The sequence below is a fragment of the Monodelphis domestica genome, chromosome 2, assembly GCF_027887165.1.
Source record: "Monodelphis domestica isolate mMonDom1 chromosome 2, mMonDom1.pri, whole genome shotgun sequence".
NCBI lineage: Eukaryota > Metazoa > Chordata > Mammalia > Didelphimorphia > Didelphidae > Monodelphis > Monodelphis domestica.
In genome coordinates, this window is record NC_077228.1 from 224315162 (window position 1) to 224332771 (window position 17610).

The window sequence follows — 17610 nt, forward strand, 5'->3', positions numbered from 1 at the left end:
ATAAAAATGCTGGAGGAAAATATCTTAAAAAACAAAATAGGTCAAATGGTAAAAGAGACACAAACATTAACTGAAGAGAACTTCTTAAAAAAGCAGAATTGAACAAATGAAAAAAGAGATACAAAAATTTACTGAAACAAAAGAACTTTTTAAAAAGAGAATAATTAGCCAGGTGGAAAGAGACTTTTAAAAGCTCACTGAAGAAATAATTGTTTAAAAATTAAAATTGAGCAAGTGAAAACTAATGACTCCATGAAACATCAAGAAACAATAAAAACAAAATAAAAATAATGAAAAATAGAAGAGAATTAAACTATCTCAGTAGAAAAACAATTGATCTGGAAACTAGATTGAGAAAAGATAACTTGAGAATTATTGCATGATCTGAAAGCCATGATCAAAAAAAGGAACCTAGATGTCATCTTTCAAGAAATTGTCAAGGAAAACTGCTCCAATATCCTTGAATCTGATGGTAAAATAGAAATCAAAAGAATCCCCAGATCACTGCCTGCAAGAGATCCCAAAATTAAAACTTCCAGAAATATTATTGTGAAATTCCTAGAAAATCATCTTGGTCAAGGAGAAAATGTTGCAAGCATTTTGTAGTGGAAAAAAAAATTGAAAACGAGTGGTGTCCCTTGATTGGGGAACAGCTGAAGAGAATGTAGTATATGATGGTGATGAAATACTATTGTGCCTTAAGGAATGATGAACTGCTTGATTTCTATATGCACTGGAAAGATCTCCATGAACTGATACAGAGTGAAATGAGCAGAACCAGGAGAACATTGTACACAGAAAGAACATTGTGGAACAATGAAATGTAATGGACTCTGCTACTAATAGCAATTCAATGATCAAGAACAATCCCATGGAACTTGTGAAAAAAGAATACTATCCACATCTAGAGAAAGAACTGTGGGAATAGAAATGCAGAAGAAAAACATGTAATTTATCACATGGTTATATGGGTATATGATTTGGGATTGTGGTTTTTAAAAGATTAACCTATTACAAATATGAGTGATAGAGAAATAGGTCTTGAGTAATAAGACACATGTAAACCAGTGGAATTGTTTGTCAGCTCTGGGAGGGAGAGAACATGAATCATGTAACCATGGAAAAATATTCTAAAAAAAAATTAATATGGGAAAAAATAAATAAAACATATATTTTTAAAGGAAATGAAAGGAAAATATTGCAAGCAGCCAGAAAGAAATAATATAAATATCATGGAGTCACAAGCAGATAACACAAAATTTAGCAACTTCTACATTAAAGGGCTTGGATTATGATATTCCAGAAAGCAAAGGAGTTTCACAATCAAAAATTACCTACTCAGCAAAACTTTTTTTTTTTTAATACTTCAGGGGAGGAGAAATGAGCATTTAATGAAAAACAGAGGGCTTCCAAACATTCTTGATGAAAAAACCACAGCTGAATGTAAATATTCATAGCACTTCTTTTTATAATGGCAAAAAATAAGAAGTTGAGGGGATGTTCATCAATTGGGGAATGACTGAACAAGTTTAGGTATAAGAATATGGTTGAATACTATCGTGCTATAAGAAATTATGAATAGAATACTTTAAGAAAAACCTAGAAGTACATGAATTGATGCAAACTGAAATGAGCAGAACCAGTGTACAAAATAATAGCAATATTGTACAATGACTAATTGTCAATGACAACTATTCTCAGCAATACAATAATCTGAACAATTCTAAAGAATTTATGATGAAAAATGTTATCCACCTACAGAGAAAGAATTTATGGAGTCTGAATCAGATTGTAGAAAACATTTTTTACTTTATTTTTCTTTGTTTTCTTTCACAACATAAATAGGATAGAAATGTGTTTTCTATGACTGCATATGTATAACCTATATAAAATTCTAAATTTAAATTCAAATTTGCCTGCATATGTATAACATATATCAAATTCAAAAATGAGAGGAAAAAGGGAGAAAATTTGGAACTTCAACTTTTAATATTTTTATAAATAATTTTATATGTTGATATAATTTTTAGTAATTATTTTCTGACATTTTGCAATCTATGTTCTCTCCCTCTTCCCCCCCCCAAAAACAGCAGGTAATATGATATGTGTTGTACATGTTTTGTCAAGCAATACATATTTCCATGTTCATCATGTTATGAAAGAAGACACATATTACACTAGGAAAAAAATCATGGAGGAAATAAAGTGAGCAATAGTATACTTCAATCTGCATTCAGATTCCATCAATTCCTTCTATGGTAGTCATGAATCCCTTGGAGTTGTCTTTCTACTATGAGTTAATTCAGAGTTAATAATTGTATGTTATTGCTATTTATAGTATTGTACAACATTCTCCTGGTTCTGCTTACTTCATTTTGCATCATTTCACATAAGCCTTTCTAGGGTTTTCTTTTTGGATTGTCTTGTGTGTCATTTCTTATGCCACATTAGTATTCCTTTACAATCATATACCATAACTTGGACAGCCCTTCAGGTTCTAGTTTTTTGCCACAAAAAGAACTTCTATAAGATTTTTGTATACATAGGTCCTATCTCCCCTCTCTTTGATCTCTCTGGAATAAAGACCTAGTATTGCTGGATCAATAAGTATGCGCAGTTTTATGACTCTTGGCATGGAACTCCAAAATTTAAAAAAAAATGTTAAAAATTATGTTTACATGTAATTGGAGAAAATAAAATAACTGAAAATAATAATAGAGAGACAAAAGAAAGAAAATTGCACATTTCTTATAATGACCAATGTTTCTCTTTGAAACAATGGCCCATCTTATTCACACTAATTTTCTTCCAGAGATATTGCATGATTCCAAATCATGGAATACCACAATCTCTGAAGAAATGAAATTGGGATTACCCAAAAGACAATGGAGCAACACATAATGGACATGAAAAGACCCTACCACATTATTTATTTGTAATATAGTAACTATATAGAGTATGTTGTATAAATAATATCATCTGAGAGGTATTTAGGGACAGGGATAGGAGGTGGGATGGCTAAATACTTAGAGTAGGGAATAATTGATAGCCTATGTGCTCCACTGTTTTTCAATAAATGTCAAGTTAACTTGGAGAAGAAACAACATATTGGATGTACTCGTGACAGATTTATAGAAAATGTTACTGGAAGTAGCACAGAATGGGTAGACGTGGGATTAGGAGCTATGTTATTGCAGGGATTATCCACATTAATGAAATCATAGAATTAGATCTGGGTTGGACCTTAGAGGCCATCTAGTCCAAACCCTTTTACTTATTTATGCATTTCTTCCCTAATTATTTTAAAACCCTTACCGGAATCCATATTAGAATCAATACTGTGTTTTTGTTCCAAGGCAGAAGAGAGGTAAGGGGTAGGCTCAATTATTTTCCTTTACAATGTTGTTGTCTTTATATAAATTATTCTCCTTATTCTGCTCACTTCACTGCTCAAGATTATCTGAAATCATCTCCTTAATAATTTATCACAATAAAATATTCCATTGTCTTCATATACCAAAATTTGTTGAAGCACTCCTTAATTCATGGGCACTTCCTTAGATTCTAGTTTTTCTTTTTTTTCTTTTAATGCTTCTCTCAAGATCAGGAAGTTTATTTTGTTTGCAACTTTTTTCTCACAAGTATCCTCCCTCTCCCTTTCCCATCTTATTAGCTGTTTGAGTTTGATGAGTGTTTAAATCAAACTTTGTGGATGGATGTGTATTAAAAGCCTTCTCTGGTTTAGGTATCAAGAACATATTTGTATCATAAAAGGAAGTTGGTAAGATTAATTCTTTTTCTATTTTTGCAAACAGTTTGAGTGTTTGGTAGAACTCACTTGTAATTTGATATCATCCTATGGTTTTTCCTTTGGGAATTCATTTCTGGCTTATTAAATTTGTTTTTTTTTTTGAGACTGAGTTATTTAAAGTCTCTAGTTCTTTTTCTGTTTTTCTAGGTATTTTCTAATAAGCATTCATCCATTTCATCGAAATTGTCAAGTTTTGTTGGCACATAATGGGGTAAATGAATATTTGATAATGTCTTATTTCAACTTCATTTGTTGTGAATTCTACTTTTTCATATTTCATATTGAAATATTAGTTTGCTTTGCTCTATAGATTCACTATTTGTTGTTTCTAAAACTCCTAAAACTTTTTAAAAATCAATTTTTTAACTTTTACTTTTAATTTCTTCTCTAATTTCAGAATTTCCATTTTAGTGTTTCATTTGATTTTTTAAAATTTTATAATATTTTATTTGATCATTTCCAAGCATTATTCATTAAAGACAAAGATCATTTTCTTTTCCTCCCCCCATAGCCAACGCGTGATTCCACTGGGTATCACATGTGTTCTTGATTCGAACCCATTGCCATGTTGTTAGTATTTGCACTGGAGTGTTCATTTAGAGTCTCTCCTCTGTCATGTCCCCTCAACCACTGTAATCAGGCAGTTGCTTTTCCTCAGTGTTTCTCCTCCCACAGTGTATCCTCTGCTTATGAATGCATATAATGAATTAATTTCTCCTAGATCCCTGCAGATTGTTCAGGGACATTACACCGCCACTAATGGAGAAGTCCATTATGTTCGATTATACTACAGTGTATTAGTCTCTGTGTACAATGTTCTCCTGGTTCTGCTCCTCTCGCTCTGCATCACTTCCTGGAGGTTGTTCCAGTCTCCATGGAATTCCTCCACTTTATTATTCCTTTGAGCACAATAGTATTCCATCACCAACATATACCACAATTTGTTCAGCCATTCCCCAATTGAAGGGCATCCCCTCGTTTTCTAATTTTTGGCCACCACAAAGAGCGCAGCTATGAATATTCTTGTATAAGTATTTTTACTTATTGTCTTTTTGGGGTACAGACCCAGCAGTGCTATGGCTGGATCAAAGGGTAGACATTCTTTTGTTGCCCTTTGGGCATAGTTCCAAATTGCCCTCCAGAATGGTTGGATCAGTTCACAACTCCACCAGCAATGAATTAATGTCCCGACTTTGCCACATCCCCTCCAGCATTCATTACTTTCCTTTGCTATCATGTTAGCCAATCTTCTAGGTGTGAGGTGATACCTCAGGGTTATTTTGATTTGCATCTCTCTGATTATAAGAGATTTAGAACACTTCTTCATGTGCTTATTAATAGTTTTGATTTCTTTATCTGAGAACTGCCTATCCATGTCCCTTGCCCATTTATCAATTGGAGAATGGCTTGATTTTTTGTACAATTGATTTAACTCTTTACAAATTTGAGCAATTAAACCTTTGTCAGAGATTTCTATGAAGATTTTTTCCCAATTTGTTGCTTCCCTTCTGATTTTAGTTACATTGGTTTTGTTTGTACAAAAAGCTTTTTAATTTGATGTAGTTGAAATTATTTATTTTACATTTTGTGATTCTTTCTATGTCATGCTTGGTTTTAAAGCCTTTCCCCTCTCAAAGGTCTGACAGGTATACTATTCTGTGTTTACCGAATTTACTTATGGTTTCCTTCTTTATGTTTAAGTCATTCACCCATTTTGAATTTATCTTGGTGTAAGGTGTGAGGTGTTGATCTAAACCTAATCTTTCCCACACTGTCCTCCAATTTTCCCAGCAGTTTTTATCGAATAGTGGATTTTTGTCCCAAAAGCTGGGATCTTTGGGTTTAGCGTATACTGTCTTGCTGAGGTCACTTGCCCCTAGTCTATTCCGCTGATCCTCCTTTCTGTCTCTTAGCCAGTACCAAATTGTTTTGATGACTGCTGCTTTGTAATATAGTTTAAGGTCTGGGACTGCAAGGCTCCCATCATTTGTTTTTTTTTTATTATTTCCCTGGATATCCTTGATCTTTTGTTATTCCAAATGAACTTTGTTGTGGTTCATTTGATTTTTTAATTTGCTGTTTTTCTAAGTTTTTTTTTTTATTTATTTCACGCCTTTGTCTTTTATGTTGATGAAAGTGCTTAGACTTAACCAGAGGTTCTAAACCTGAGAAACATGGAAATCTCAAGGATAGATTTCAATGAATCCATGAATATGGATGGGGAAAAATATATTTCTATTTCTACTGTCCTATAACTGAAATTTAGCATTTTCTTTCATTACGATTTTTTAAAAATAGCATTATTCTGCAAAGGGTATCATAAGCTTCACCAAATTGCCAAAGAGGTTTATGACACACACAAAAAACTACAAACTCTAGATGTAGAAATATAAATGTTCTACTAAGGTCTGATTTGGCTGAATCCTGAAAGTTTTGAAAAGTATCAAATTGTTATCAGTTTCTTCAATTCATTTCTAAACGTATGTTATTGTTTCTGCTTTCCAAAAACTTCATTATCTATCATTTTCCATCAAGTTGGCCAATTTAATGAGTAAAAAAGTAGCATCTCAGAGTTGCTTTAACTTGCTTCTCTCTTATTAGTGATTTGGGTTTCTTCCTTTAAAACTTTTTTCATATTCTTTCATCATTTATAAAATGGGGGAGGGCTCTTATTCTTAGGAAATTGAATTGATTCCTTATTTATCTTAGAAATGAGAACTTCATCAGAATAATTTGCTGCAAAGATTTTTCCCCTAATTATTATTTTCCCTTCTAATTTTAGTTGCATTGGTTTTGTTTGTACAAAAACTTTTAAATTTTATGTCATTTAAGTTGTCCAATTTGCCATCTGTGATCTTCTGTCTTTCATTTGATCACAATCTTTTCTCCTATCCATAGATCTAAAAGGAAATTTCTTCTTTGCTCCTCTAATTTGTTTATAATATGACCTATATAATCATCATTACTATTATTATTACTATAATACCATTGATATAAAATCTACTATGGGCCAGGTACTATAAGGACTTTACAAATATTATCTCATTTTTGTACTCACAACAACCATGAGAAATAGGTGGTATCATTATCCTTATTTTATAGTTGAGCATGTTAAGGCAAACAGAAGTTGTGACTTGCCTGAGGTTGTACAGCTAATAAGTCTCCTCAGCCGTATTTTAACTCAGGTCTTCCTCATTCCAGTTCTAGTGTTCTATCCAAGGTACCACCTAAGTAATCTATCCATGTGTAATTTATCTTGACTCAGGACAATACCCTGTTACTTCATGTTTGATTGTTTTTAAAAAATGAGTCATTGATAGGTCATTCAACAGTTAACAAAAGTTTACCTTTCAATAGCATCAGAAAGAATATTCAACAAAGATACACTAGAACTGAGCTCAAGTAGAAGCAGTCTCCCTTGATTCCATCTGGAAACATGTCTGGTCAGCAGGATAGGATGTGTCAATTCTTATATTCCTGGAAGACCCACCAAGTTTGAAGGACCCAAATTCAAGTGGGTGGATTTCTGCACCCTTAGAAAACCAGGAAGCCATTTCAATATTTTTAGAGGCTACCAGAAAGTGTCATGAAAGAATTTGAGCCCTAGTCCTGAACTAATTAAGTACCTGAGGTAGCTTTTGTCACTTTTTTTTAAAACCCTTACCTTCTGTCCTAGTAACAACTCTAAGAAAGAAGAGTACAGGGCATGTAAATAGGGTTAGGGTTAAATAAAATGGGGTAACATCACTAGGAAATGCCTGAGGCCAATTTGAACATCTAGACCTGACACTCTATCCAATGTGACACCTAACTTCCCTTTTTTGTTTGTTTGATTTTTTCCAAAGAAAAACTGGTCTAACTTATATGAAGGAATTTAGGATATTGCTCTCTTCATATCTGGTACATGGTGTGAAGTGTGCTCTAAATCTATTTCTTCCAGTCTGCTTTCCAGTTTTTTCCAATGTTTTTTTTTTTAATCAAAAAGCAAGTTCTTACTCCAGAAGCTAAGACCTTTTACATTTTCTCTTCTCTTTGCCTCAACCGTTTTGTGAAGAGAAGGTAGTAAGAGAGAAATATATTGAATGTTAGTGACTTATAATTGAAGTAATCTGACTCTGATACATTAGCCCTCTTCTCTTCCCTCACCCAAACACTGGTCATGAATTATTACTCTTTTTTTTTCTTTCCTTTTAATCTATTCTCACAATTTGTCTTCTTAAATTGGGAGTTTGTTTTGATTATCATTAATCCCTCTCTGATTCTACCTCCCTCTTAAATCCCCCTCTACATTCTTCTCTCAAGAAAAAGAAACAAAAAAACAAAAAGAACCTCTGCATCAAATAAGTAGTCAAGTAAAGCATATTCTCAAATTGGTCACATTCAAAAATGTATTCTATTCTACATGTTAGTCCATCATCTCTCTGTCATGAGTTACCAGATGATTAAAATTAAAATTAAAGATACTTGTTGGAACAGTTGTATAAAAGCTAGGCTGTTAAATACCTGCCCACCACACCAACTTTCTACTTATCTTTTTTTTTTAATTTAGATATATCTATCCAGATTTATGATCCAGCACGGTGTCTTGGGGTTAGGCAAAGTCATATCTATGGGGTCAAATTTGCCTCTTTGCCTTAGGTCCTCTAGTTCCCCTTGTTGGCTAAACTTTTGTTGAGGCATTTTCTTTTATAAATTTGAGAATATATGTTTTACTACTGGCTCCTTTCTTGAATGTTGTCCCCTGTGAATTTCTGGGTACTACTAGTTTTTTTTTTATAGCTACTCCCTAAGAGATCTAACTTGGGAAATATGTAGTCTTATCCCTTCTCCATCTTTTTTAATTTAACTTCATTTAGATTTGATTTGCAGCCAACTGGCAATAGTCTTCTCAGTGTGTATTAATTATACTCCATCTCTAACTAGTAATATGATAGCTCTTTATTTTAAGCTGTGCTCCATAAGCCTAAATTTCATCCTCAGAAACCCCCTTCTTAGCCAGTTATTCACTTACCAAATAAATTACTATGTAATATACAATCTCAGGGTAGCTAGGTGGCTCAATAGATAGGCCAGACCTGCAGATAGGGCCTGAAGATGAGTCCTGGTCTCATAGACTTAACCCCACTTGCCTAGCCCTTACTAGTCTTCTGCTTTGGTACCAATATTCAGTATTTATTCTAAGTCACAAGGTAAGGGGCAGAGGGGAAGAGGAGAAAGGAGGAGAGACAGAGAGAGACAGAGACAGAGAGGGAGATAGAAACAGAGAGAGACAGAGAGACAGAAAGTCAGAGAGAGAAATCAAGAGACAACCCATGTCCCTATTGTTTTCCGTTTCTTTCCCAGGACTTTATAATCATTGGCAATAATTTTTAAGTTCCTTCTGGCAATCATTTATGCACATATGAATCACCAGAAATGAGTAATGTCACTCTAATTAATCTTGAGAGATTCTATTATATCTTGGATGCCTACTTTGGGAAGATTATTAGTAGACCTCTCTTTTGCAATAATATCTATAAATGGTTGTCTCAGTACCTTCGAACAGAGATTCCCCAACTACTACTGCTCTTTACTTTTTCCTCTGACTCTATATGATAGCATATTTGGCTCCACTATATCATTCTTTGGAGGATAGGTAGCTTCATCCTCTTCATAGTATCTAATTCCCTCCTCTTCAGGAAGTCTTAAATTTGTTTTTAAATTCTAATTCTACCTCTATCCTCTTCTTGTCTTTTCTCCTCTCGTGCAAAACTCTTCTAATTTCTAACCATCTGTCAAGCATTCTCCCTCTACTTGAGATTTCTTTTTTTCCCACTGGTGCCTCATTTCTTTTTCTTTTAAGAATACTTTATTTGCCCTACAACTGACTATAAGCTCCTTGGGAGCAAGTTTTACCTTTCTTTGTATACCTGAAGCTTAGCACATTGCCTGATATATAATAGGTGCTTAATACATGTGTATTGAGTGACTTAAAACCTGGTGTGTGGAGAATCATTCTAGAAGCAATTATGAGTTGCCATACCCAGTTTAAAAAGATGTTGAAAGCTAAGGTTATGTTTTCTTGTAATTCTCTAGCTCTAGAGCTAAATTACACCCCTTTGCTTCTGATAATGATCATTAGTTTCTAGATTAGAAATTATCTAGCCCCTCAAGCCAATTTTCTTGGTATGCATATGGATTTGAATCAGAAAATAAGGTAGATAAAGTGTTGGAATATACAATATTTCCCATTGTTTTAAAGCAGTAACTAGTGCTACTTCATTACACTAATGGCCCTAATAGTTAATTATTTACTCAAAAGTATCTATTTTCTTTACTTAATTTTCAAACTACATCATTTTTGAGGATGAAATTAATGACTCTTCACCCTCTAAATTTCCCCTAAACAGTTCTCATTCTCATTATCTTCCACCCTGTCCCCAGATATCCAAGGGACAAGTGTTAATGATTAAAGGAAGAGAAGAGAAAACTCTAAAGGGAAGAGTCACTCATTTTAGAGTCTACCAAAAGGATGCTTTTTTCTGGCTCAGTGTTCAATCCTCTCTGCAGAAGTTTCTTCCCCCTACTGTCATCAGGGGGATCAAGGGAATCAAAGCACATTCCCACCAGAAGTGGTTGTAAGGTCCTTAAGATCAAGGGATTTCCTTATTTTATACCTATTACACTGAGAACAGTCTGGTTATATTTTTCACTAGAAGGCTGGATGCCAGGTGTTTATTTTTTATCCATAGCAATTTATCAGTTAAAGGAACTTTATATTGAAGTCTCAGGAAAGGAAGAGTCAGGAATGCATGATTTCTATCTTCAAGGACTTGAGACATTTTCTAGTGGGAGAGGGATTAGGATTGCTCAATTTGGCCCCAGAATGCAAACCTACTAGCAATGGATAGAAGGAGCAGAGAGACAAATGTAAGCTTGATGTCAAGAAAAACTTCCTAATAATTAAAACAGTCCAAGTCCAATGGACTGTCTCAGGAGATGGTGGGTTCACTTTCATGGGAAATCTAATAAAGACTGGTTGCTTATTTGGTGAGGACTAGCTGATAGAATGCTAAACTTGGAGCCCAGGAGACCGTATTCCCAAATATGTTTCAAATACTTACTGTTAAGATACTGGACATATTCAAGCCTCAACTTTCTCACCTTGAACATGGGGGACAACAATAGCACCAACTTGACAAGATTGTTATAAGGATTAAATGAAAAGCATTTTGCAAACCTTAATATGAAATATAAAAGTGAGGTATTTTTGAGTGGGGATAGGTTTGGAATAGTTGACTGATTAAATCCTTGCTTACTCTGAAATTCTGTGATTCTAAGTTTTCCCCATGGTGGTCATTTCCCAAGTTCTTTTCCAACAACCTAAGTATAAACATGTCAGTCACTAGGTGGCACCATTAGCAAACAATCTACTTTGCATGTAGGCACTCACTCCTTCGAAAAACAAAGCACCAAACAAAATAAAAATAAATATGCATTCATGGATCTTCCTCTCCTTAGACTAAAACTCTCCAAGTTCCTTCAATTGATGAATTGCTATGGATATAAAAATAACCAATAACATAATTTATCAGATCATATCACTCCTAACTCAAATTATTTATCTCCATCCCTTGAGTAGTTAGGAAATTCTATAGTAAAGTAAGTGAGCCATCAACAATGTCTATAAACAAATCCTTGTTCAGAACTCTCACATTTCCCCTTTCCATTTATCTTCCAAAGGTGGTCTCATTTTGACCCAGTACTATGGCTTCACTGTGCTTTCCTTCTTTTCTCTGTGATAGAATTGAATGGAGTGGGTACAAAGCCTATTTCTAACTACAGTGATATCTCAATTTTCCTCGATAGTCCATCTGAAAACTATCCATGAAATCCAAAACTAATGGAACTGAGGCAATTATTTCCATTTGAATCAATGTAAATCCAATTAATTCATTCTAGTCCCTGCAAAAATATATACCAAAAACACATTTCATAGAGAATGAATATAGTATTTAATACTAAAAACAATAAGAACAATGTAAAATGAATATAAAAGACTAATGTAAAGAATAAATGAGCATCTGAGTGGAACCCAGATCATCAGGATACACTACCTTGGCTGCCTACCTTTTGGCTATCCTCAGCAGCAATGACTCCTCCAATTCCAAGGACCTGAAGAAGATCCTAGACAGCATTGGCATCAAGGCAGATGAGTGGCTCAAGGTCATCAGCAAGTTCAGCAGCAAAAACATCAAAAACCTGATTGGGCAGGGGAGCAATAAGCCAGCCTCCATGTCCCAGGGGTGGGGTGGGGGGCTATTGCCATCAGAAGAGTCCAATGATGAAGTGGACTTTGGACTCTTTTTACCGAGAGCCCACTGGATCCTTGAATGCAATTGTTTGGCTAGACTCCCAGGGTGATGCTCACACAAAGAGAATGCATGGGTTGGAAAAATTGGAAAAATATTAATTGCCCATGGGTAGGACGAGCTGACATAATAAAAATGACAATCTTACCCAACTTAATTTACTTATTCAGTGCCAGACCTATCAAACTACCAAGAAACTTTTTTACTGAATTGGAAAAAAATTATAACAAAGTTTATTTGGAAGAATGAAAGATCAAGAATATCAAAGGAAATAATGAAAAAAAAATGTGCAGAATCAGAATCTAGCAGTATCAGATCTTAAGCTGTACTATAAAGCAGTGGTCATCAAAACAATATGGTGCTGGCAAAGAGACAGAAGGGAGAATCAGTGGAATAGACTTGGGGTAAATGCCCTTAGAAAGAGAGTGTATGATAAGCCCAAAGATCCCAGCTTTTGGGACAAAAATCCACTATTTGACAAAAACAGCTGGGAAAATTGGAAAACAATATGGGAGATATTAGGTTTAGATCAACATCTCACACTACACCAAGATAAATTCAGCATGGGTGAATGACTTAAATATAAAGAAGGAGATTATAAGTAAATTAGGTGAACATAAAATGGTTTACCTGTCAGATCTATGGGAAAGGAAAGATTTTAAGACCAAGCAAGAGTTAGAAAAAAATCACTAAATGTAAAATGAATAATTTTTATTACATTAAATTAAAAAGGTTTTGTACAAACAAAACCAATACAACCAAAATTAGAAGGGAAGCAATAAATGGGAAAGAAAACTTTATACCAGAAACCTCTGACAAAGGTCCAATTACTCAAATACATAAGGAGTTAAATCAGTTGTACAAAAAATCAAGCCATTCTCCAATTGATAAATGGGCAAGGGATACAAATAGGCAGTTTTCAGATAAAGAAATCAAAATGATCAATAATCACTTGAAAAAAGTGTTCTAAATCTCTTATAATTAGAGAAATATAAATCAAAACAACTCTGAGGTATCACCTCACACCTAGAAGATTGGCCAATATGACAGCAAGGGAAAGTAATAAATGTTGGAGGGGATGTGAGGACTAATGCATTGCTGGTGGAGTTGTGAATTGATCCAGCCACTCTGGAAGGCAATTTTCAACTATGCCCAAAGGGCACTAAAAAACTGTCTGCCCTTTGATCCAGCCATAGCACGGTTGGGTTTGTACCCCAAAGAGATAATAAGGAAAAAGACTTGTACAAGAATATTCATAGCAGCGCTCTTTGTGGTGGCAAAAAATTGGAAAATGAGGAGATGCCCTTTGATTGGGGAATGGCTGAAAAAATTGTGGTATCTGTTGGTGATAGAATACTATTGTGCTCAAAGGAGTAATGAACTGGAGGAATTCCACACGAACTGGAAAGACCTCCAGGAACTGATGCAGAGTGAAAGGAGAAGAACCAGGATAACATTATACACAGAGACTGATACACTGTGATATAATCAAATGTAATGGACTTTTCTACTAGCAGCAATGCAATGTTCCAAGACAATTCTGAGGGTTTTATGAGAAAGAATGCTCTCCACATCCAGATATAGAACTGTGGGAGTAGAAACACAGAAGAAAAGCTACTGCTTAATCACGTGGTTCGATGGGGATATGATTGGGGATATAGACTCTAAATGATCACCCTAGTATAAATACTAATAATATGAAAATAGGTCTAGATCAGTGACAAAACCAAGCGGTATTGCTCATTGGCTATGGGTGGGGGGGTGGGAGGAAGAGAGGGAAAGAACACGATTTATATAACCATGGAAAATTATTCTCAATTAATTAATTTAATTAAAAACCTTTAAAATAAATAAAAAAATAACACATTTGAAATAAAGAAAAAGCATGCATGGATTGCTCTTTGTTTATTATCTACTTCTATTTTTACTACTATTCAAGTCAAGATTGCTATTCTTTAGAGGGGCAGGCCAAGTATAAGTGGAAAAGAAGACCTGATAGATAACATCTGACATAAGCCTCTTAACTGGCTTGTCAAGCCAATCCTGATTGCAACACTGGATCCTTCACAAAAATAAACATCCTGATTTCAATTTGCCAGCTTTATCTTGACCATGTTTTAACTCCTCAACTATAAGAATAAAACCTGTGACCAAATTGTGCTGGTAATTGTATCCTTAAAAATCTACACTATCATTCAAAAAGAATTTCTCAAATGACTACTATGCCAGGTAGATGCCAAAAGGAGTTTAAGGAAAGTAGCATGCACAGTGGTAGGCATATAAGACTTGATAATATTTTATAAAGGAATGATTTAAAATATGTAGGGAATACAAAATCTCCACTATGTGTTTTATTTACTGAGTTTTAAAGCATGTGATTTAATAGAGAAAAATCCCAGATTCCTTGAAAGACGTAACAATGGAGATGTACTTATACAATTATCCTGTAATTATTTATTTCAGGAAAAGTAAAAAAAAACAACAAAAAACACAGATGCCCAAATGTTTTCCAAGTATTTACTACTGTTATAGAAGAAAATCATCACACAGTCCAAGTTAGGAGTTTCTAAAGATAGTGAGATGCTGTAATCCTTCTATTAGCAAATAACATATTAGATACAAGATGGGCAAAAATGGATGGGTTGAAATCTGAATCAGTGAAGGGGATGGGGAACACAAGATCAATTTGAGTATTTTAGAATAAATGAAGAACTTAAGAGATATATAGAACTTCTATCATGAAGGACTCTACAATGAAGAGCTGTTTGACTAAATAGAATTCTTTACAAGAAAAAGAAAGCCAGGGGAAAGCTCCCTCATCAACTCATGTCATTGTTTTTTTTTTAAATAAATGAGTTAGTTATGGAACTTAGTCTTATGGAAATAGCCAGAGAACTGAGAGGTTAAGTGATTTGTCTCTGGGGATACAAAAACAAAAGCCTAATAGTGTGGGTCTTCAAGAAATTCCCATTTGATGTGGGGAAAGTTAACATATAGCCAGATAAGTAAAACAAAAAAACAAAAACAAAAAGAAAAAATGTGTATGCAAAATAATGCAAAAAGAAGCACTAACAGGTATTAAGAAAGGCAATGAAATAGTACTTAAGTTTAGTATTGGCAAGGAAATCTGAGTAAGGTGAAGAGATAGAGAGTTCTAGGCATGAGAGATGACTTATGCAAAGGTAGGAAGGTGAAGGTTGTTGTGCAACATATAGATTAGTCAAGATGACTGATGTTTTCATTATGTTGGGGTTTCTGTTCACATATGATGTAAATATTGTTTGTGAGAAATAAATGTTTCAAAAAAGAAAAGAAAAGAGAACAAGACTATTAAATTGTACGTATTAAAATGTAAGGGACAGCCAATGAAAACTATAGGAGTTAAAATAAAAGGGAAAATCAATGTGGATTAGAGTAAATAGGAAAAGAGTCTGTAGAGGAAGAGATCTTTCAAGATGGACACTCAAGTAGACCTTGAAAGGTAATGGGTTAAATGGAGGCAAGAAGCACAAAAGTATGATTGAATATATGGGAGAATAAAAAGATGAGCCTGTACTGGAAAAGAAAGATGGACAGGCAGACAGATATAGACAAGAAGATAGACAAATAAACAAATAAGTAAATGATGGAACATTTATTAAGTGCTCATGTTCTAAGCACTGTGCTAAATATATATACAATATATACAACATTGCTACAAATATGATTAGGTCAGAAAGTTCTTTTATGAAATTTAAGTCTAATAGAAGGATACTGGTAGAGTATATTGCAACATCAAAACTGAACAGAATATTAGAGGTCATCTAATACAACCCCTTTATTTTAAAGAGGAAAAAACTCAATCCCAGAAAGGAGAAATGATACCTAAGTTTACAAGATTTGTTTCACACAAAATTTGTTAGATAAGATATAAGCAAATTATGGAATTCATTCAATTCAGGAATCACTTATTAAGTAAATACTATATGCTAGGCATTGTACTAGGCACTTAAGATACAAATAAGAAAACAAAACACTCTGCCCTCAAGAAACTTACATTCTGCTAAAGGGAAATGATGTGTGTACACTTGAGGAAATAGAAAATACAAAGAAATCAATTCAAAGTCATTTCAGGGACAGAGAAGACAGTAACAAAGAAGAACATCAGGAAAGATCTTGTAGCTAAGTCTTTTTTTTTTTTTTAAACCCTTACCTTCGGTCTTGGAGTCAATACTGTGTATTGGCTCCAAGGCAGAAGAGTGGTATGGGCTAGGCAATGGGGGTCAAGTGACTTGCCCAGGGTCACACAGCTAGGAAGTGTCTGAGGTCAGATTTGAACCTAGGACCTCCCGTCTCTAGGCCTGGTTCTCAATCCACTGAGCTACCCAGCTGCCCCCATAGCTAAGTCTTAAAAGGAGCTAGAGATCCTAAGAGATGGTAATGAGGAGGCAACACATTCATGGTATAGAAGCAAATCTGAAAGACAATGCCTGAGAGACAGCAAAAAGACCAGTTTGAACAAAACATAGAGTGCATGAGAGAAATGTGAAATTGGTCTGAAAAGACAGGCTTGAGCTAGATGGTGAAGGACTTAAATGCCAAACTGGAGTGTGTTATTTATCCTAGAGGCAGTAAGGATGTGATAAAAATTCTAGAGCAGAGGAGTGTGATGGTCAGACCAGTGCTTTAAAAAATATATCCATTTGACAGCTGTGTGGAGGACAGATTGAAAAAGAAAGCCTGAGGAAAAGCAGACTAATAAGGAGGCTACTGAAATAATTCAAGCAAAAAGTTATGGGGGTCAGAATTAGGGCAATAGTGGAGAGAAGGGGTTGTGAATATGCTTTAGAGGTAAAAAAGAACAAGACTTGGCAAATGAATGGATATGGGGTATGAAGGAGTGAGGACTTGAGGATAACTCCAAGATTATAAAACCTAGGTGACTGGAGGGATGATGGATCCCTCAACTAATATAGGAAACTTAAGAGAAGTAGATTTCAGAGTGAAGATGAGTTTTGTTTGGACTTGTGTTTGAGATGCTAATGGAACACATCCAGATAGAAATGTCCACTAGGCAACTACTAATATGGAGAGATAATGGAGCTGAGGAGAAATGAGGAATGAACATATATTTGGGAGAGTCATCTGCATAAAGATAACATTTGAATCCATAGAACCAACCTGATAAAATTATCAAGAAAGTTCATAGGAAAAAAAGAAAGTTCATTGTTTATGCATTTTTATTCATTTACAATATTTATTATTATTATGTCCCTGCTATATGCAAAGCATATAGCATGTCCTAGGCTTTAGAGATACCAACACAAGAAAGAAAGAAAGAAAGAAAGAAAGAAAGAAAGAAAGAAAGAAAGAAAGAAAGAAAGAAAGAAAGAAAGAAAGAAAGAAAGAAAGAAAGAAAGAAAGAAAGAAAGAAAGAAAGAAAGAAAGAAAGAAAGAAAGAAGGAAGGA